This window comes from Triturus cristatus, chromosome 3_2 (genome assembly GCF_964204655.1).
Source record: "Triturus cristatus chromosome 3_2, aTriCri1.1, whole genome shotgun sequence".
In the NCBI taxonomy this organism is placed as follows: Eukaryota; Metazoa; Chordata; class Amphibia; order Caudata; family Salamandridae; genus Triturus; species Triturus cristatus.
In genome coordinates, this window is record NC_140584.1 from 835,585,580 (window position 1) to 835,609,013 (window position 23,434).

Consider the following 23,434-nt stretch of genomic DNA (forward strand, 5'->3'; position numbering starts at 1 on the left):
GTCAGATGTAGAGGTTTTATCTTGTATTATACTTGCTAATGTGTTTTACTTTTATGAGTATTTGACTATCCGAATAAAGATGATTCTGATCTGAACTGAGGGGAAAAAGCAATAAAGACATTCACCAACATTTTTTGTTTGTACCTGGCCTGCTTACTTATGTGAAAAGGCTGTGTGAGATAGCTGTTGTAATCTGTCTCACCTGTTAATTACTGTGGCAGAGTCATGATTGTTCACTTCGTCTTGCCTAGCAGCAGCTGTGTTGAATGTTTTTGAACCCTTGTTAGAAAATGTGATTTACATTACCTACACTTAAAAAAGTTGTTTACAAGTTTAAAATTATACTAAAAGTAGTAAAGAATAGAAAATTATACAAAAATTATAATTTTTTTGACACATTGAAAAATATTTTACTTTACTATTTTCCCCCATGTGGTTATAGTATGATTCCTTGTGTTAATAAAAATCGCAACAGGTCAGGAAGCCAAAAGTTTAACGTGTTTAATACAAAAAAACAAGAAGCATACCAAGCAGCACAGCAAATAACCAGGAGACACTTATCATTTCAACCAGAGTGCTCCCTCAAATTGGCCACTTGGGGTATGTAATGCTAAAATGCATGTAAATTTGAACTTTTTTTTAATACATTATAGCCCTTAATGCAAGTCTATGGAACCCAAACACATTCCAGAAACATGTTACTTTCAGCTAAACGTATCTAATGAGCAGGTTGTAGAATCTTCTCGCGGAGAAGATGCAAGATGTTCTTGAATCTAAAAAACATGAACACACCGCTGACTTCATTGATTTACTAACATCATGCTTTTGGTTGCTGATATCAAAAGCGGGGCTATGCTTTACTACGCGATGCAGGAAATGTGCAAATGTACTGCCTCAAATAAAATGTTTTTTAGGCCTACTAACTTAGAAAGCCTAGTGAGGCTAGAGGGAACTTCAGGTTAATACTAAAACAACATCCACATTCGATTATAATTTTCACTTTATTAGTGGCATATGTGCCTTAATGTCCTGTGGTATCGTCTGCAAGACTGTGATAACCAGTATGCCACCCTACCTTCCTAAAATATCACAATGTGAACAACACAAAACATAACGCAGGCATAGCAGCTAGATTGGAAGTCGGTGGGTGCAAAACAAGAACATGACTAGAAGAAAATCCCTCCTAAATTATGCACCTGTGACCCGGATTAACATTCCACCAAAATTTAGGTGTGCTCGTTCTCTATTTCAGAAAGAGGATGAAAATGCTTTTCGTCATGAACCATCTCTAGCGGCTCCTTTAAGGATCCCGCTTTTCACCTCTCTTCTCATGACCCCTTTATGCCCCCCTCTCTGAACCTGAAGAGAATGCCAGCCCTCATAGCATGTTCTCATTTTGAATCGTTTCCCCACACAGCTCTTTATGACTTTCCATATAGATTTTCACTTTTACATTGATACTCGACTTATCTTTCCCTTTATTACCCACTAACATCGGGCATTCAGTGCCATGAAGTTTTGGTGAAGGTGTGCTTACTAAGTAACTTCTACACAATTTTACTTGCATGCATATATACGTGTGTGAGTCACTACACTTCTACTGTGCACTCTACATACAATCAAACAATCTTAGTTGCTTATGCAATGTTGCCTTATTTAAGGCATCTGAGAGAACAGTAGAAAGCTGCAAAAAAGTAAAAATATTCGGGTGGAAATAGTAACGTTACAACATTTGTTTGTGCATTTATGCAACACATACATCACAGTGGGAAGCATATTTGATGGGAGATGTCACTGCAGCGACTTCAAGCAGCATCTCTTGACTACATTAATGCACTTCAGTTGGAAATAATGATTTCCTTTGGCAAGGCATTTTAAGTTCACGGTCTGTACTTAAAAAAAGCTCTTCTTACGAGTAATGTACCGCTCATGTAGCAGAAATGCATGGATGTCTAATCCGAATACAAATGGACATGAGTGGAGCTAAACACATTTTGTTAGGCTATGCCTTCAATAGGATTGTGTGAAAGTTGTACAGAGACTAAATGAGTGTTTGGCCATATTAAGACCATGATTGGAAATAGTTAGAACTTCTAAACAAAATCTGAGCTGTTTGAACAGGCTAAGAGGTCTAAAGGTAAAGTAATATTATTGTTACCAGCTTTAATGAAGAACACAGAAGCTGAAAATAGCAGAACATGAAAGGTGCTTGGGACACCGTTAATCAAAGGGTGACGAGCAGTTGGCCTGTACAGTACCTGGTTCCATAGTCTGGTGACGCAGGCTGAAGGGAAAAGTGGCTTCAGATGCAAAATGCCCATAAAAGATCAAATACTCTCCAGACCCTTGTAGACGACCATGCAAGTGAATCTGCTCGGGCACAAAGAAGCCCAGCCAGGAACTCACTTCAAGCATACAGAAATGAATTGAAAGGATACCTTCACATAACTACAAAGAGGTCAACTAATTTGTAATTCGAGTTAAAGGTTTTAGATACAATATTTAGTTTTTGTGTGTTTGTTAAGCATTGGTTTTCATCTTGTGATAACTTAGTAGTGCTTTAGTACAGACATCGAAATTCAGATAAACAATAGACGGCGGAGAGTAGTTCCTTAGAGCTCAGGAGGATAATATGAAAGCGGTCAAACTGCCTTCTTTCGAGAAACTCAGAGTAATGTATTCAGATGAATGATTTCTTGAGGCGAGCGATTTCCTGAATCGGATGTTGTTTGGTTCAGCTCAGCATTGGGGGTTCAGGGAGTTCTACACTTTGGACACACAACTCCTGTGGATCGGCCTGAGTGTTGTGTTTTTTTAGCCACTTGCATGAGCATTGTTGGATCAGGTGTTTTATGAAGCGTCACAAAGGTATTTCATAGTAATATAATTTGGAGCTACTTTTTGTAGATGTGCCTTTGTTTCAGTAGGTTTTAAGGATCATAGAAGTGTCTTCAATTGGTCTGGGCATCTTCTGGAATCCAGGGGAGTTCTTTCTTGGCTGATCACACTTTCCCAAACTCGGGCACATCTTGGTGGCTTGATATTGGAGTCATTGAAGATTATTAATGAACTTCTTTGAGCCTGTACAGTATGATTTGTGAAGGCAGGGGTGAAAGAGAGAATCCCGAGTGGGTGTGTTTCAGGGTGGTGAAAATCCCTGCCCTGTTGGTCTCTAAGTTGTTTATAGAACCGATCTTCTGTAATCCTATTTCTGAATTATGTGCCCCATTGTTTATGCTCGGAATTAAGCAATGTGCATATTAGAAACCCGTTGAAAACACAACCTTTCAATCAGTAGCTGAAGTTTCCCTTTATTTTCAGTATTTGCTAAGTCTTAGTTATGAAGTTTTGAAGCTAAAAGGGCCAAAAGGCTCAGGCCTGTGCACTCTAACACAAAAAAAATAAGGAGTGAGAGTCCGTGTGATGTCCTCACAGGACATGAATTTCTGGCTTTTCACTGTGTAGGTGAAGGAAACTTTCTCTCATCCAGTGTTTGATATCAACCTTGTAGATGGTCATCCTGGACAGCTTTCTGAATTATTATTGTGTATTTCCTAAGGTTACAGGGGAGGAAGACCTCACAAATATCTACATCGCAGTGGAAGAGGCATTCTGGTTTTTGTATTCAGTTCAGAGTAAATAAAGTGGAATGTTCGCAGTTCACAGATGCCTATCCACTCGCTCATTTGGCATCTACTTTAACTCGTCTCCCCGACCCCACTTTCTTCGCTCTCGCTGTTTGCAAAATTAAAAGAAATATCACGACTTGACATTTTCCACAAATTTAAAATATATATGAATTAAATAATTTATGCCTTGAAGAATATAGAATCTCTCCTGCAGTTATCTTATTTATTTCTCTCATTGCAAGCTAAATGAGGAATTCTTACTTGCCCTCCCTGTGAAAGGAATGATTTTTAATTTCCGCTGTGTTGGTTGGTTTAGATTTATTACATTTAGCACTGCCCAGTTCACTGCTTCAGACCTCTACGAGAACATTTAAAATCCAGATACTTACAGAATGTGCATACAGAATTACATAGGCAGACTGACCAATATGGAAATATTGAGATTTTACAATAGTTTGGTCAGGGACGGGTGGATGAAGGGAGTCACATGCTTAGATCTAACCTGCAAACAACAGCGCTACCCCCAGTCCTGCATCCCTTTCAATCTGCCTCTTTTTATTACAGTTTTGTAGTCTTGTCTGATGCTCTTTCCTTTTCAGAGAATAGAAATCACCTGATGTATCATTCTTGTGCCTTTGAAGGAAGCATTTATGGATTGCATGATAGTCCTATGCAGCCACATCAGAGCAATAAAGTGTATGGTTTCCTTTGTATGTTAAAACTGTTATTTCTAAAAATAATCTTTACTAAACTCTCTTCGGCTTCTTTTCCTCATGCATAGCTTACATTTCACGAGTAAGGGATGCTTACAATCTCCAGTCTAACAACGTGCCAGTCTGGTTTTCTTGGGGGTCCCAATCTGGAAACTAGGTTCTTCTTGAGTGGGTCAGATTAACAAATTACATTTATACATGCCATCAGAGTACAGAAGACAAGCGGCAATGATCAACGACCTTAACAAATATAAGTCATAAAGAATCACTTGCTTCCAAAACATTGGCAGGCTTGGACCCCGGTATGGATTTTGTTTAGAGCCATTACGCCAGAACTTGAAGACCTTGAAGGCCTTCCAGAAACTGTGAACGAAATAGCGGTGTTACAGTTAATGGCATCACCTGAGCACCCTTGGCAAGGCCTGATCATTAAAGAAATACACGATTCCTTTGTTTATGTACATTATAAGTGCCTCCGAGTGGTTGGAGACAGCTCGATGGAATGCTGCTGGCAGTATACAACCCCTCCTGGTATGTAGGGATTAATTGAAGCAATACAGTGAAAAAAGGTCTCGTGTGTATATCCGATGCACCTTCGAGGAGACTGGAAAGGAAGGATCGTGAAAGAAATGACCCCCCAAACTGTAAAACATTTATTGGTGTTGTAATGAATCCATGAATTAGACATGTGATACTCGGATTTTCAAGTGGAGCCAATTGGGCTTGAATCTTGTTTCCTGTACATATTCTGAAGATCATCCATCCAATAAGTTTCCACAAACAAGGGATTGAGGATGTGGTCTCATGACTTGATCATTATGACTTTCCCATGTTTCTTTAATAATTTACAGTGCTCTGAAACTGACTATATCCTTTATTTCAATAGTCTACAGTCTCTAATTTTCTGAGTGTATCTTTAATATTTTCGGTATTTATCTCCCTAATCCTTCTCGCTGCTTGGCTCACAAAATTAGTTGATTTCTGCATAAGGGCAATAGCTACCCATGGTATCCAGTCTCTTTTGAAGCTTCTCTTTTGTTGTGGTCCTTCAAGAAGAATACTCACATTCCTGTGATCATTAAATGGCCACCATGTTGCGTTTTTGCAGCCAGGTGATACTTGTTAAAATATTTTTGACATATTTTTCTGGTGCTGTATCTGCTGACCTGAACCTTACCACATCTAGCGCCCACTTTATGCGCTAGTGGTTTTGCAACTCCTGTAGCAAACATGAATTTCTTTGTAAGTTCCAAATGCATGTGAGTTTATCGTCTGTTAATTTTCTGAAGTACTGTTAGCAATTAAGCATTCATTTCTTAGCTGTTTAACGCTCTTTAAACTTCCAAATTGTATGGTGTAAGTAGTTCTGCCTAGGAACTATAAGAACTGTTAATTCCCTAATATCAGCAAAGCCAAATTATGTTTTCTGTTGGATGGTATCTTACATTTAAAAAAATGAGGCTAATCACATGCCATATAAAGAGTTATTGTATACATCCCCTTTGAAAGTATTGTTTTAGTCCACAGTGCAATCCCTGTTTTGGTATTTTCATAAAACAATACTGACAAATTAATCATTTTGTGTCTAGAAAGAAACACAAAAGTCAAGTTGTGTAATTTTGGTTGTAACAATGTGCTTTCAAATATGAGAATTTTGCAACAAATTCAGATTCACTAGAGCTCTTTGGAATGGAACAGTGTGCCCACTGAGAAAAGAGAAAATAAAATAGCACAGTCCTTTTGACTTTTGAAATATGTAAGACATAATCAGCATATCGATTATAACAAAATCAACTCAAGTGCTGATAATACTTCTGATATTCTTTGGTCTGATAACCAAAGAATAACACCTGTAAAATCTTGTCATTTGTGGCCAACCTTTGCTCAGGTTATACTGCTATCCTATTAATTTGACAAGTTGATTATGTATCCCTCCTCAGCATCATCTAGCTCCAATAGCAAAGATGGTACGTAACTGCAAGCATGTAAACAATGATGCCTTAACGTCTCAGTTAAAATTAGAAGCTTTGTTAATTTGTTTGGGTCCCAATGCCATGATAACTTAAAATAATGCGTCATTGAGTTTATAGATAGATCCTTCTAACCGAGTACTTACAGTGATCAAATATCAACTACTCTGGACGTTCAAGCTCCCGTTCAGGTTACTTGGTGTAAGATAACTACGCTGTGTTTGGTTTAATGACGAATTGCAAAAGATGCAACTTAAACTAGAATAAGTCTAGCATCTGGGCTATGCTTCAATGACCAACAGAGATTGGTGTATTTGCAGTGATAACTACAAAAAGACCGTCAAAAATGACAAAGCCTCCATTTTGTGCTCTTGCAATTTTATCAGCGCTAAAGATATCAATATTATTTTTGTAGCTATTATTGAATTGATAAAGGCAACTGCACCCACCAAGTTTCCAGTACCCTTACCAAATGCAGCCAGTTTGCAAAGAAGAGTGACACCAAGGTAAAAATAAAAATATTAGTCTTGGACTCTAAAATTAATATTCCGCCACGGTTACCAGGATCATAACAGACTGCCCTCCCATTCTGTCCATTGAATGATAATCACTTGTGGAGAATAGTAAACCCTCTGCCTCTGGTGCTATTCTACTTCCAGCAAAACGTCACAAAAAATGACTACTGAAAGCAGACAATCCTACACTGAACATTATTAATGCCATACTTGTGTCAGGTTGTATCCCTGAACATTTTGATGAAGCTCATATTGTCCCCACTGTTAAAGAAAGCAACCTTGTATCCAAACAATTTGGACAGTTACAGACCGAGTTTGCATCTACCATGTCTGGCAAAATAGCCGTGTTCAGACAATGTATTGATATTCACAACATACTGTACCTTATGCAAGAGGGTTTTCGCTGGGGGTGTATACAGGAATTGCAGTAAGAGCTGTTGTGCAATGCTTCTGTCTAGATCAGAACTTACCTGCAGCTCTGATCCCAACTATTTTCAAATTTATTGATGGCCCCTTTGACCTGTCTTCTTTAGATGCTCTGTGATCGTGTACACTATGGATACATAGATTATATTTAAAAACAAAAGCAATCCCATGAAGAGGGCTACCACTTTGCATGATGTCCTTAAAAAAGGTGAATGACTTGATGCACAGGAATAAATTGAAGCTGAGTGGGAGCAAAACTCTTAGGCCCTCTGCCATTTGGAATTTGCCTTTTTGGCCATCTTGCCTCCTTGAAAAAACAGACCCTGTGCAATGCGTAAAGAACTATGCAGTCAATTTTGATGCAGTTTTAACCTTTCAAAAACATATTCATTTTGTAGTCAGATCTTGTAAGTGCCAACTACGCGCTCTGAAGCACATTCTTCATTTATTCTCATTTCTATACTTTTATTGCAGCCGATGCCATCTATTTGGATCCCTCTGATAGGGTTTTAAAAAATTGCATCCGATTCATAATGTGGCAACAAGGCTTAATTATACTCTGAAGAGAACTGATTCCATCTTCCCAGCTCTGTCGTCACTGTCTTAGTTGCTGGTCAAAGAGAGGATCTTCTTCAAATCTTTGTTTTTCTTTTGTCCACAAGGCCTTCTTTAGTCCTCATCAATGCCAGAAATGTGTTTGTTACATGCCCAGGCAAAAACTGCGATTTAAGAAGGCATCTCTAGTAATGGTATCAGAGTTTTGGTGTTCTACTCTTGGGAGTCAAGCATTCACTGTCACAGTTGGCAATCATTCCCTATCCACTACCATTATTCCTTTACTCTCAGACTCTTTATTGCAATTCAGTAGATTACTGGATTTGTCTCTTTCTAAAATATCAAGTCAAAAAACTTCCCCTTGGGGTTCAAAGGTTTTCAATTACAAATGCATAAAATCATACAGTCAATCACCCATGTTACATTTATCCAACACTCTTATGCACCACATAAGTATCCGGTAGTGAAGAATTTTAATATCACATATGTCAAAAACACATTAGACAACCACGTATGTCATTATGTGGTACTAATCTATTGAATCATAATTTGAGGTACATGATTTCTCAAATAGGCATCATCTACTGTATCTCAAAGTTCATCGGATTTTGTCCAAACTTTACGTCAACGCGTTTCGGTGGGTAACAAAAATATTGGCCACCTTCTTCTTGGCAGATTGATATCTCCCAAACACATAAACATAAAAACAGTTACAGCCTGCATTGAAATAAACCCAAAATTACTACAATTCTCGTGCAATTTTGAGCAGTGTAATCTTGTCCAATTAAGTCTTATTTTCTTTTTTCAATTGTTTTTATTAATGTTTTTCGAACATACACGAATCAGATAACCAGTGGTGCATGAGCCTCCATTTCCCAACCTACATACAGTACATTACAGGTGCATAAACATTTTCTGCATACTAGTCACTCTCCTTCTGCCCACCCCCATTATTGGTATACAGCTCCGTCCAACAGGTCATTCAAAACCACCTCTTAACCTGTTAAGGTTAGTCTATTGTTGGATGAATCCATAATCTTAGCAGGCGTGTCTCCTCAGGTGACCAAATCCTCCTGTCTTCCTTGCGAGCGAGCTTTACACGTTGTTCATCCGCTGTCACTTCCAACATGTTCTTAGACATCTTTCATTAGTGGTACGCATGGGGTTATTATAGCACTGTCATTCATCACAGTGCTTATCGTATGCTGATCTGTGCTTAGACCTGGTTGCTTTTCATTTGGATAGCTTGCTTGGTTCCTTCTTGTAGTACTGTTTGTGGCATCTGCAGCACTGGTTGACTGTAAACGATGGGCTAAATGACGAGGCTTCGTTAATTCCTTGGACACCTTCTTTTTTTATTTTGGACAATGGTAGTAAAATTGTGGTTCATGTTCTTTTAATTGCTATAACTGGTACATGCTTTTAGTAGGTACATTTGAATTCTTCATTCTCCGTCACATTCTCAGCCACTAGTTCACCAATCTTGGGCATCCAGCTAATAACACCAGACGTAGATGGGGCTACAGCTTCTGGCGCTTCACATTTTGTCAAGTGAGTGGCAAATCAGATAATAGATAACGGCATGATTGATCATGAGAATTTTCCCTCAAGGATTGTCCAGCACATACATCTGCATACCGAACAGTATTTTATAAGGCTTGTGGTTTAACGGTACATTCCTTGACTTATTATTGATAGACCTCTTTGGTATATGTAGGTTATGTAGCCGGGTCGCACCCTCACCCTTGTTTGAGTGCACTATTTGCTCGCTCTACCACGCTCTTTGAACTAAGTCTAAAGAAATTTAAGGATTGAAGGTGTACTCCCACTTTGGTGAGTTTCTCTGCTAATATTTCACAAATAAAAGCTGGCTGTTGACGAGAGTGGTAGGTACACACTCCACCAAAGGCTTCTTACCTCAACACGTTCTTTGCAACTGTCTGCCGTGTTCTGCCCTGTGACCACACCCACACAGAGCAACTACAGGAATCTTCTACTACTACTAGTATCTATAGATGCTTCTTTATTGGCTTAAACAGACTAATGTGATTATACTAAATTATTTGATAGAATTGTGCTGCATTTGTGAGAGTGACTTGTGGGTGCCTCCTCGTGTGTTGCTTTACCTAATTCAGACCTAACCAATTTATTTGTTATGTCTAAATCTCTTACTTCCAGTATTTTGACTTTACGGAGTCCATCTTGTCCCAAGAAGTAGTTGTACGTCACTGGAAAGGCTGGAGGTATGGGCTTTCCTTTTGTTTGATGATGGTACTGCTGAGTGTATTTCTGTGTTGATCTTATTTTGCAACAGGGTTACTGTTGCTACTAAGCACATATGTGTTGCTGATTTTACAGCTTGATCAGTGGCAGAGTTGCCTATTGAGCGTATTTACACACTCTGGTGTGCCAGCGTGTGCTGTACCTACTCCAATGGAAGCTGTCTTTTGAAGTTATTTATCGCTGTTCATAGCTGTTTTGCTCTTATCGCCTTCCCTCATCAGTCTTTGTAATTATTGGACTCCTTGCACTCAAAATAAATAAGTCAGAAAGAAATGAATGTTGAGCCTTTTTACAATGCTAAGAGGAGTGAATTTAACCCTGCCATCTGTTCAGGTGAGCCTCCTAAGGGCTTCACTTGTATATGCTTTATTTTTATATTTGAATACTCAAATACTTATGTTGCTGCACGTGCCGCGGAGTATAATTGTTTTGTGCCTACTCCTTGCTTTACCGATCAGTCTGTATGGAAAAAAGTGGATTGTTGGGGCTGAAAAGTCCTCTGCATGGTAATGGATGTGCACTCCTGTTCTAGCTCAAACAAATCAAAAGTTACTAAAAATATGTCAACGTGTTCCCATGCAGTGTAAGGGCCTTCACTTAACTGGTCATCTTTCAGTTGCTTATTGCTGTATTTGGTTGTTAAAGTGGTATTAATAATGCAAATTCTTTGCTCAGACAGTGTTACTATGTGTAAAAATTACTAAATAATGAAGTAACACTATCACAAAATGTTCCACATTATGGGACATAATTTACCTTTTCTTACTGCATAATTTAGTCAGTCATGCCACACAATTTGGGACGGCCCTGTTGCATATTTCTAGCGGCCCTGAGTATGGTGCCCTCTTACAACAACATTCATTAATACTTGTACTGATTCACTGCACTGAAAGATGAGTATTGCACCTAGTGACATGCCCAAGCCACCAGGAGTGGTTAATGTCAGGCCTCCTCGCCTTTAAATATTTGGTTTTGGGCTGGGAGCTTGTTTTTCTCATTGGTTTTCCTCAGATGGCCGAGTGCCCTCCCTGTGTGCATTCCACAGATCCTATGACTTTCTAGACACTTGCAAAGCACTTGTGAAGAAAAAGCAAGCAAGCAGTTTTACTTGTAATAAAAGCTACCTGTAGTGTCGTGTGCAAAAGCAGCAAAGTGGCAAGACGGCGTTTAGCTTCTAAAATACTTATGCTAACATAGCAATGTGTGCTCCTAAAACCCTGCCTCCACTACACCCTCCCTTGTTCGGACCACGAAAAGAATAGGGAAGCAATGTAGGAACGCAAAGTTCAAGTTCAAGCGAGATAGAACCAAGTTTATGTATTGCCAATCCATATAATTGGTAGGGAAAGTTCGAAAAATTTGTTGGGGAAAAAAGTAAAAAATTAAAACATCTCTCAGGGGCGGTATACAGCCCAATGTGGAGTAAAAAGGAAAAATTAAAAAATCGAATTATGACGTGCGGAAGATGGACCACTGCTAATTTAATCCATCAACGTGTAGGCGCAATAAATTGCAACTGCCTCCAAGAGAAAGTCATTATAATGTTCAGTAAAATAGTCAGCCATCCAGTCGAGTAAAGTAAATGAACATACATGTTGTTCGATAACCGGAGCCTCTAGCACCATCAGAGGACAGCTTGCGTGTTGTTCAAGATAACTTCTCACCAGGAAGTCATATGCTGCCACATATATATATCCCAATTCCCTAGGACTCCGTGCGCCGCTCCACAGGCCATAATCCTGATACCTGAACAGTCCAACTCATAAGCCACTAAGGGACTCATTAGTCGATCATAATCCGGGGCAGGAGACGCCGTGTTCGACTGGCACAAATCCAGAGCCCATTCGAATGGACAATCTAGGCAATGGAAAACAGGTTGCACGCAAGTAAAGTATGAGAACCGGAAGGATAATCCATGGGCTACGCTCAAAGTGGCCAGTGGTAATGTTCCATAGTAATCAAGCATCCGGTCGTGCAAATGAAGCAGCCGGGGCAGGCCGTAGTGTGATACAGATCGTGCAGCCATTGTGGAGCAAACAAACCAACAGCAGCACACCAGCAGTCAAGGCGAGAATCAACGTAAGCCCGCCGAAGACGCTGAAAAAAATAGAATGAAAAATTGCTGGTATCACACTTCTGGAGATCACACTCATTTATGACCAGTCCCCAGAAGATCAAGGGGAACCCTCCAGAGTCCCCTCCAGCAGATACATCCTTCAGTGTCCCCCGGAGGGTGTACGGAGGCCAGCACCACTGGCCATGGAAAAGCAAACTCGAATCCTTGAGTGCCAATGCAGAAGAACTTTAGTTCATATTGGCAGGAGGGGTCAAGTGTCTTCCAGCTTGAGCATTCCTTTGGCATAACTTCTCCTAAGTCCAGACTGTTCTCTAACGTCTCTTTCTTGTGTAGGAGTTTTAAGTGGGGCTGATAATTCCAGAATGTAGGCACATACTGAATCCTAGTGGACACATCAACACTCACCCCTGCCTCAACCCTCCTGCACAGTATTTTGATACTTTTTAAGATGGTGCCACCAAGTGTTCTGTTGAAAGTCATTCTTTGAGAACCTAAGCCCTACCCCTAACTGCCAAAGCTGCCTCCCCTCCACCAAAATTCAAATGGCAGTCCCTACTGTGACTGGCTTTAGGGATCTAGCTACCTACCTTTGTTTCGTTGGGGTTGAGTTGTCCCAGGCCAGGAGCAGTGTGAAAAGTATTTAGCACATGCAGATTCTACCCTCTTCTTTCCCAAGAGCAGGCCTAAGTACTTCCTTCAAAAAGGTTCTCATTGGCTTCAGTACTCACTCATACCCACACTGAGTCCTACTACCACACGTGCACTACACTCATACTAACACGCACGTGAGATACCAGCGAAAGGTTAGTTTGCCACACTCCGACACATACAAAGAGGTCTGGTAAACTATACATGATCACAAAACAAGGCATGCTGTCTCTGCTCTTTTATGTGTTAAACCCAGGACAGGGACTGTAGACGTCTGTCAACTCAGAGAGCCTCCAGATCACAGGACCGGCCCTGAACCTTCCATCGTCAGGGACTGTTCTAGGCATTTTCCTGCCATGTCATATTCGTGTGAATGAAAATAAGTCGGAATACCAGATTCGCCAGCAGTCTGACACAGGGAAGGGGTGAATGCTAATTCCTCAGTTAGGGGACATTCTCTTCCCCCCCCAAAAACATATTAAAAAATAAATTGGAGAATATAATTAGGGTTAATTTACATTCTGAGTGAATCAAAAGTGCTTTGGGAGTGATGATAGCCAGACCTTCGTCAGTACAGAGTGAAGACATGTACAACGTTCCAAGTAAGGCAAATGGTTCCATCCTCTTAGCTGTCTAGCTCCTGAAGTAGTCCTCCTATATTCTGCAAATATTTTCTTTCATGGCCAGGTCAATGCAGAATTGATTAGCATGATTGTATGTATGTGGTCTTTCTATAGTGCGAACCTAGCCAAAAGGCAGTGGGGTGCTATTAAGGCTGAAAGACTTAACTTTGTTAAGTTTACTAGTAATGGGAGAGGTAGCTAGTTTGTGGACTGTTAATGCATTATGATGTAGTAGTCTTCAAAGAGGTGCGCGTTTCTCGATTCTAATCGGATATAGCATGATGATGAAGGTAATCGGTTACTGAACTGCTTTGTATGCTGGGGATTCTTCATCAATATTTAATTTTGAATTGTCTCTGTGTTGCAGTGGCAAGTTTATTTTCATGATAATCTCCTACTAAAATATCTGTTGGGCAAGAGTTAATGTAAAAAAGAAAAAAGGCACCCAGCCTAAATTCTTGGGAAAGTTTAGTTCAAGCGCTGGAGGAAACATAAAGGTTTCTGTGAAACCCTCACCCACTAGGGTTGCCCCTTGGTGGCATGCTTCATCATAGGGTCCTTCCTGTTCCACTATGGAACGGGGCGTGCTGCGACCAAACGAACTACGCTAGTGGGTAATGACTCCAAATAGTCATTACCCACTTGTCAGGTATTTTGAAAGATTCCTTTCCTTTCCCCACTTCTCCCTCAGAGACCATCTTGTCTCCTATAGTCAACAAGACCTCCCGCGTAGTTCGTTTGGTCGCAGCACGCCCCGTTCCGCAGCGGAGCGGGAAGGACCGAATGATGAAGCATGCCACCAAGGGGCAACCCTGGTGGGTGACGATTTCACAGAAAACTTTGTTTTCTCCAGAGCTCGAACTAAATTTTCCTAATAATTTAGGATGGGTGTCTTTTTTCTTTGTTCTGAACCGAACCGATTTTGGAGGGCGGCTCCAGTTGTTATCCTCTAACTCCCTCTATATATTTTTGATTTCAAGAGATAATGTACCCAGTTGTTTCATATGATTAAACACATGGTTGCTCTCTCTTATATACATTGATTTAGGGGGTTCTTAAGGTGCTCACACTAAGCACGCTTGGAGGGTAGATTAAGTCTTGAGATTCTTGTGGAAGGAGAGTTGTCCAAAGGTGGTATTTGATTGTTCATCGGAGGACATTCATTTCTCAACGTGACAGTGGCAAGTAAGATTGCAGTATTTTTCTGTCCTCCTGGTGCATAGAATCGGGGCACAAGTCCTAAAAAAAGAAGTGGGGGGACGCTGTCACCGGAAGTGACGTCACAACAGGAATCTCATGAAAAGAAGTGGGGGGGACGCTGTCACCGGAAGTGACGTCACAACAGGAATCTCATGAGTATTCATATGCCTTTAGATGACGGGGCATTTCACAGCACTGCTACCCCTGGTCTGTTCCTCGATGTCCTTTGCAACCCCCCCTCCCCCCCACTCCCCCGAGGGGGTGCCCCAGTTGCACAACGAAGTGCTCAAAAGTGCACAAGATACAGAAGGACACACATTCCAAGCGTTAACCGCCAACGCCTGCTCGCTCCGCCTCCCAATCACTCCAGCCTGCACACACCACCGGTGCCTCTTAAAGTCTCCAATTACAAATATTAGCATATCTTTGGTAATTTATGGGAAACTTCACTTCCACCCGGGCTCTCTGCTCACACAATGCTGTCCAGCTTTTGGGCAGGGGGGACGGCGTCCACCCGGAAAAACTTGGTAAAATAAGTGGGGGGACGCCGTCCACCCGCGTGGTACCCCGACTCGAGCCCTGCATAGAATGTTGAACACTGTGATGGAGTCGTTTTTTTTCCTCCTCTTAATGCAGCATTTTCTTTTGAATGTTATCTTATTAATACTTCAATGCATAATACATGCACAGCAGTTTAAATTATTCTCATACCGCTGGTTGGAGCCTGCGCTACTCATTTGGAACGTTTATGTGGTTGGGTAGATTGGCGCCGGCACAGGATATGGGAGTGCAGTACTAGGAAAGCGCAGTCTGCTGGGATTGCACTGCAGGCTTATCCAGAGCCAACCTGGAGACTTTGTATCCCAAGGAGGGAAATGGGCTTTGAGGTAGAGGGGAAATTATTTGTGATTCAAGGGGAACTGAAAGTTAGTGGCATTGTGTAGCACAAAGGGCAGATCCAATAGTAAAAAGATATCAAAAGGGTGTGAGCTCACCACTGTGTTCTTCCATAGGTGCGGTAAGACATCAGTGTTCTGTACATGTCTACGTCAGCAGCACGGACTCCCATTGATGCTTCAGTACTGTGAGCACCCTCCAACAGGGTCCTGCTAGCGCTGTGGCACTCCAGCAGAGCCAGTTTCCTCCAGCAGTTCCCTGTATACGTAAGACTACTGTGGCGTTACTTTCCACCAGCAGTCTCCTACATATGTGCGATTCCAGTGGCATGTGCTTCTAGCATCAGTGCCCTGTATATGCAAGATGCCAATGGTGTGAGTTTCCTCCAGCAGTGCCCTGCATAAGTAGTGCTCTTCATCTGGGGGTGCAGAAGGAGAAAGATTAAGAAATGTTTGTCAGTGGGCCAGGGTGGTACTTGTATCCAGCTCGGCTCGGTTACTTCCAGAGCGGTATGAAGTTACTGCATAGCCGCATGGCTGCACCTATCCATATGTAGGAGCACTGCTGAGAAAATGCTCTGGATCCAGTCTGGCGCCTTGGGATGTTCTTAAGGTGAGATGTCAACAGAAAGATACTTACCCTAGCAGTGGGCCCTACCTCTTGGAAGGCTCAGTTAATGTTGTAGATGCAATAGTACCCCGGAAGTGTCCTGTTACTGCTCTGCAGACACTTCATGGTGATCCCAACTCCGCAGTGGCCAGTAGCGTGAGGAAAGCTTAGGGGCCCCCTGCAAGTGCAAGGGAAGGGACTCCTAGAAATAGCCATACTCTCGAGTTGACAAGCAGAGAGGGCCCTCATTTATGTATAGAGGAATGCCCCCTCTCCCCCTCCACGGCGGTGGCTGCCGGGGTCTCCGTTAACGCTCCTGCCAGTGGCATGTTGGTGCTATGGTGCCCACTGGGGGTCCCTGGGCCCTGTTGCAGGGTTGTGGTAGGTACTAGGGTACCCCAGCAGCGTGCGCATCCTTATAATGCTGCCTTCATACTGCTAAACATTATTTTGTCTTCTGTGATGCTGCCTGGAAATCCAGTTGTGGGTTTGTCTATCATCCTGGAATTAGGAAGGTAGGGTTTGAGAAGTTGTTACCTCCCTATTAACGCCTCTGTGGGATGCTGTTGATTTATTATAGCATGGCTTACTCCCAGCTCGGAGGCTTCTCCAGAGATTTTCGCTTGCTCCCAGCCCCCCTCCCACTCTTGATCTGCTCCAAATCATTTTCAACAATATTGAAATTAATTATGTAGATTTCCCCTGAGTTAATTATTTTATTTTCCACTTTCAATACTAGTTTGTCGGCCAGAGCTCCCGTCAAGTCTGTGTATGAGAGCTGATTAAGGGGGGCTGTTTTCCCTCCTTGTGCCTCGTTATGTGGGGGGGCTGGTGATGGGCATGCCTGCGTTTAACTGAAAGTGTGGGAGGGGGAAGAACAGGTGCAGGCCGAATGCGCGCAGGAGAGATGAGTTTCTAAATCCCGGTCGATTGGGCAAAACGTCTTAAACCTGCAATATAGCTGCAAGGCACTGCTTTAAAGCCCTCTCCACTGTCAGGAGATGTCTGGTGCCCGGGGGAAGAAGCATTCCTACTCGTCACTTGCATGTCCATTTCTTTTAACCCCTCAACTGCCAAGACGTGTTTTCCAAACCTAGTGCCGGCCACTATTTATTTATTTTTTGGCGTCCTTCACGTTTATGCCTTGATAACCTTTTTCCCACATAAGGTATCCTTGCCAAGTTTTGTGGCCTTTTTTCCCAACATCTGGACATTCTAAAATTGTCCAGGGTTTTTTGATTGTGTGCCCACAATACAGCAATTCATGTGGTACAATCTAATGAATAAAGGAAACCTAGGTATTTCTGATATGTACAGATACTGAGTTTAGGAACCGTGATTATTGATTATTGATACGCTTCTGAATTTGGGGTTACACATTCAATCTGGATTCAGAGGGCATTTTGCTCATTTGGTTTGCATTTAGAAGCCAAACAAGCAAAGAAATCCAATTGGTCATAGTAAATGTTAAACTAGTCTATGTTGCCACACGTCTCCTGATAACAAGCATTTGCAATGCAATAGTCTCGCATTTGCGAGAGTTTAAGCTATTGGCATTGTAAATGATGTTGCCTTTTATTTATCTGTTTTGATAATTAAAACGCAACTAAAAGGCATTGTCGTTTACAATGTCAGTATCTCAAACTCTTGTAAATGCCAGACCTATACCACTTCCAAATAGCGATCGCCATTGTCCCGGAATGCTTGGAAAGTGAAAGTGTGCATGCCACGCTGAATGTTGCTGGAAAGTATGTCGTGCCTGCAGTAGGAGAAACTCATTAAAGAAAATAGTGTTTACAGATTAAATAAAACATACTGTGTAACAACAGAAGTAAAAGGGACAGTCCTTATGGGAGGTTACAAATGAAGACAAGGCGGAGACTAACAAGCCTATTAACAAATCGTAATTCAGCATTTACAAAGGACAATGACACAAGCCAATTAATGTGGGTGGAGCTTCAAGGCCGTACTCTGATACAGCATGCCTCGCAGCGCATGCGCTGCCCAGGCTCGACCTGTAAACGATACCTCACTTGTGTGGCTGGGCGTAGCGCACGCAACACAAAACGCATTTCACCCAGTATAATCAACTTTTTTTTTTTTTTAACATTATGGGTAGATGCAGAATTTGGATCCTTGGTCAGCCAGCTGCCGCCCAGTGAACCTACCAAACCCCGCTATTTCTGAAAAGTAGACTGTATGAGGAGTTGAGGGTGGAGTGATAAGCGTGGATACCAAGATGTTTTTTACCCGGAAACCCTTGCAAAACTCAAACTTTGTCTAAAAACATGCACTTTTCTTATATTTACATGAAAGAAAGTTCCGGAAGCTGTGGGGGTCAACAACATTTATACCATGCAGAGTTCGCACAGCTCTCCTGATAAAATTGGTATCCCACTTGTGTGGCTGTGCCCAGCTTTGCCACACGAAACGCTCTAAAACACAGTATGGAGACATAAAAAACATAAGAGAAAAATGCCCCAGTTTGGCGATGTGGGTATCTGGGAGTTTTTAGCCTTGACTCAACTGCCACCCATTTAAACGTACAAAACTTCGGCTTTTCTGAAAACTAGACACCGAGGAGGTCCAAGATGGAGTAGCTTGTGTGGATCCCACAGCACTTTTTTACCCAGAAGACCTTTCAAACCTCAAACTCATGGTTTTTTCACATCTCTGTGACACTAACTTCTGAAATTTTGAATGGATCAAACCAGTAACCATGGGAGTCCTCGCAAAGGACTCTCATTGTCCATGGTTTGATCTGCTCTTGTCCCAGAGGCCCAGCCACGCAAAGAAAGTAGCATTTGTATTGGCACAAGCGTGGGTACGTTGAGTGATAAGAATATTGTAGTTCCCAGCAGATTCCAGACGTTTCCGTAACAGAAATGTGAGGAAAATGCATGATTTTAGGTGAGGTTTGCATGACGTTGTAGATAAGAAAACACCATGGGATCCAGGCAAGAGACAACACCCTCGTCTCCATCGGGTGTCTGGTGTTAAAAAATGTCTAGGTTTGGTAGATGTCCATTTGTGGTGGCCTGGCGTGGCTACAAATACAAGAGCTATCCCCATCGCTGAACTGTCCATGTTGTGTCTGTCAGATCTTTTGTGTTGCATACACTAGGCCAAGCCACACAAATGGAGTCGCATTTTCATGAGGAAAAGTATGAGTATGAGGAAAAGTATGTAAACACTGGGCAGTAGGAATTTTGGTGATCCCCCTCAGCCTCTGGAAGGTGCAGTTGCAGAAATGTACATGATTGTAGCCATTTATGCAAATATTGATATTTGCAGGACATCGTGGGTAAATGAGTGGGATCCATGCAATGTACCCCTTCCTGGACTCCTTTGGGTGCTTAGTTTTAAAAGATGTGAGGCGTTGTTATTGTTCCTTTGGTTTGTATTCACTACTACAGTACCGACGTTTGGTTTTGGCAATTTCAATCGTAATAGGGTCAAAGATTAAATATTAAGAACAGTGTCTGTTCACATGCCTTTAATGCGTGCTGCACCAAACCATTTACACTGCTAGCCTTTGGCCCAACAAGCACCACGCTCACATGAACAAACCACTGCCATTAAAGGGCACAGCACATTCAGACGCCAACAGAATTGAAAAATAACACTACCACTTAACCAGTCATCAGCCAGCTTACATACAAACACATCTCTAGCACACCAATACACACATACTTCCAGCCAAGAACCATAAACATCTAGCTAACCCCAACACATTCCTCCAGCCAAATGTCACACTTACAGTCGGACTTTAGAGACATATTATGTCAGCCAACAGCCACACAATCATCACTACCAATACACCACCAGCCACTATTGGGGGTTAGTGCTGTAGCCAAAGTTTCACTTTGACATTAACCACCCACCTTCTACCTACATGAGATTCCAAAGAATGAAACTTAGACTAAAGTTTGACTACCTGTTCACATCGGTCTCAACCAGAGTCCTAATACTGTGAGGAGGCCAGGTGCACCTTTACTAATGCCTTATTGTGGCAGCCTGATTAGACTCAGAAAGACTTGTCTTTTAAGTGCCTTCAGCGCACTCACTGGACTAAACTGGCTCCTACCTGTGTGTGGATGTAAGTTGTGGGTGCACTTGTGGCCTGTTCATCAGACAGCATGAAATAATCTGCATTTGAAAACTGGGCTAAATGTGCTGGAGCAGACGCTACTAAGTTCCATTAAGAGCACTTCTAGACTATGGGGAAAGACGTGCAGAAGGGTATGCCTAACAACGCTGCAGAGGACATGGGAGGGGGGTGACTAGAGGTGCCCCGGCTGGAGTTCTACTATATGGCCTCTCAGCTGCAGCACGCGGACCACTGGTTGGACGGCCAGTACAGCTGGGAGAAACGGCTGCTGGCGGGAACCTACGGGGCCAGCTCACTGCCGGAAGTTTTGATGCTGGGACCAGAGGCGGGGACCAGAGGGATTGCCTGTACATTATGTGTCATGTGGGTTCAGTATGGGAGAATGTAGTGAGGAGAGTGGTGCGTAAGGCTCCGTTCGCCCCAGATATGCCCCTTTGGGCACTGCGTCCGTTTGCCAGTATTGCGGACTCCATGTTGGTGCTTCGGTGGCTGGAGGGGGGCTGCCTAACGTTGGGGGACCTTTACATTGACGGGAAATTTATAACACAAGACTAAGCACAGGAAACCTTAAATTTAGGACCGGGCCAATTTTCACATAACAGGAAAATATCCAGTGTGGCTCGAGAGCTGTGGCAGGGTTTCCCGGATGAGCCTCCCACAACTAAGATACTGGAAGTAATGTTATACATGGCAAAGGGTAGATGTCTCGGTTCACATCTTTACAGAGCTCTGAGGGAGGACCTTGCGGTTGAGCCTCTGGGCATTCAATCAAAATGGGACGCAATCATGAGGGAAGCCCTGACAAAGCGTGAATGGAGGAAGCTTCATGGGGGTGTGCAGAGAGTGAGTGCAAATCCAAGGTTTAAGCTCCTCCAATATAATCTAATACACAAGGTGTACCTCACGCCGCGCACTTGAACACAATTTATCCCGCCCGGAGCAATGAGTGTCCCAGATGCCATGAGCGGGGAGCAGACTTTCTGCATACGGTGTGGTCCTGTCCGCCGCTGCCTTCCTATTTGGAGGACATACTTAAGGGCTTACAGGAGGCTACAGACTGGACCATACACAGGGAAATTGGGCAAGTAACACTAGGCCTGCTACCTACGCCCAGAATAAAAAAACAAACTACGCAATTTGTCAATCTGGGACTGGTGCTAGCTGGGAGACGGATAGTGATCGCATGGATGTCTCCGCAGACCCCACATGTTGCGGATTGGCTCGGGGATGTAAGCGAGTGGGCGATAGCGGAGGTCGGTACGAAAGGATGAGAAGCTAGAGGATGATTGGATGGCATAGGCTGCTATGTTGGCAGACTTAAAAAATGAAGCTACATCCACATCTCAGTGGACCCCTGGGGTGGGGGGAAGGAACCCCACCAGGGGAACAGTAGTGCAATAACATCCAGGCCATGTTTATGATAATAGCTGATGCGAAGAATGTGGTAAACGGCAGCAACCAGAAAACCTGACACAGAACGTTGGGGGGGGGGGAGGATGGGTGGAAGTGGAGGGATGTTTGATTTGAAATGAGAAAAAAGAAAACTGTCTCATATTTTCGTTAAGACAGTCTGCGTAAGACAGTAAATGTTATGATGTGGTACCCCGAAAGAAGGAATACTTATGCATTCGTTTGTAATGTTAAGTTTTATAAATGTCTATAAAACTTTAGTGAGAAGAAAAAAAAGGGCACTTCCAGAAATATTAAGGGCCCTTAAGGTTTGGTAGTTAGGGTACTCAGCCAAAACATGGGCATGTCCTGTCCACAATTATGTGCATCAAAAAACTAAAATTGATGCGGCGGAATAGACCAAACCACAAAGGTAGTTTGTAAAGCTGAAAGAAACCTTAAAATTGATCCCTCAGTGACAAAATATTCTCTTCAAAACCATGTATTTTATTAGAAAAGCACTCACACTGGTCTGAGATCCCAATGTTTATCTCTATGCATATATTTGTTAGAAAGCATATCAAATGTCTACATTTACATACAAAAAAGTGATACAAGAGAATACAAAAAGATTGATACAAAAAATTATGTACATATAAATTTGACATACATAAACGATCATATAATGTCTTCTGTCTCACAAACAGAGTCCTTGTTGCCTGAATTTTTTAAGGGATTGTGATAAACAATTTTTGCAAATAATTATGGTTCGCAACCCCTATCATCAAGATAGCCCTTATGACAACACCAATCAGGGTAATAATGAGTTTCAACCCCTTTCTATAATTAGTTGGTGGTGTGAATTTCCTTTTTATAAAAGTCAAAATTGTAAGGGCTTCTTTCATCTATCAAGTCAACTCGTTTCAGCCCGTTTCGTCTGGGCCTCATCAGGACTAGGGGCATAGAGGAAACCTAAAACAAAATAAAATAGGATTCTTTGTATTTACAAATGCACATATATACAGATATATATACAAGCTTTTACTCATAGGAGATTTACCACACCACTGAGAAGAGCTCTTCAAAGCTTACTAATACAAGATTATTTCTGTGGACAATGAAGTGCATAAGAAAGGGCAGACACCATTTCATCGTGTCTATCCACCATGTCAGTCTCACCCATTAGAGTGGTGCAAGAAGAGACCAAGTTTCAAATAAACAGAATGACGACTAAATAAGCCAGAAAAGATCTAGCATGTATACCAAAAGGGACAAACATAGCCCGAGACGCTATTGTACACCACCAAACGTGACGCAATATACCTAACTTCAAAAGGTGCAAAGAAAACCAAAGTATAAGCAATAAACTTAAAACTAAAGAAAGCTTTCAACCTACGTGACTTGCCGATAGTACTACATCTATCAGGAAACAGTGACCGTCACCGGGAGTGCAGGATTACTCTGTAGGAAGTAAATCTGAAAGGACATGGAGGATACTTATCAGAGTTTGTTAGGAGAAAGGCTAATACTCCGCTACAACGGAGCTCTAACATACGGAGCCCAAAAGGTGCCACCAGGTATACTTACTTGCAGATGTGCAGTGATCAAAAGACACTCTTTCGCTGACCGGGGGAGAAAGTACTTGGTGCAGATCACCCGGTTTCTTACTATTGCCTCGGGGAAATCTGCAAAAAGCAGCACGCACCGGAATTAAAAATCTAGGCGGCTCAACCCACACGTATACGAGCGTACTGAATGTGAAGCTAAAAATGGTAAATGCTTACCGGGG

At 42.2% G+C, this 23,434-nt stretch overlaps 1 protein-coding gene across 2 annotated transcripts in view; it reads left to right on the top strand.

Annotated features, from left to right (window-relative positions):
• The window catches only part of DPH1 (diphthamide biosynthesis 1), a 1,777,158-nt gene that overhangs the window by 105,918 nt on the left and 1,647,806 nt on the right, over positions 1-23,434 (top strand). The window contains exon 2 of one of the 2 annotated variants that reach the window (XM_085649081.1): positions 9,987-10,051. The exons of the other annotated variant lie outside the window; for it this stretch is intronic. The gene's annotated coding sequence lies outside the window, so the exon portion shown is untranslated. The remainder of the gene's footprint in view (positions 1-9,986; positions 10,052-23,434) is intronic. 2 annotated transcript variants of the gene reach the window in all.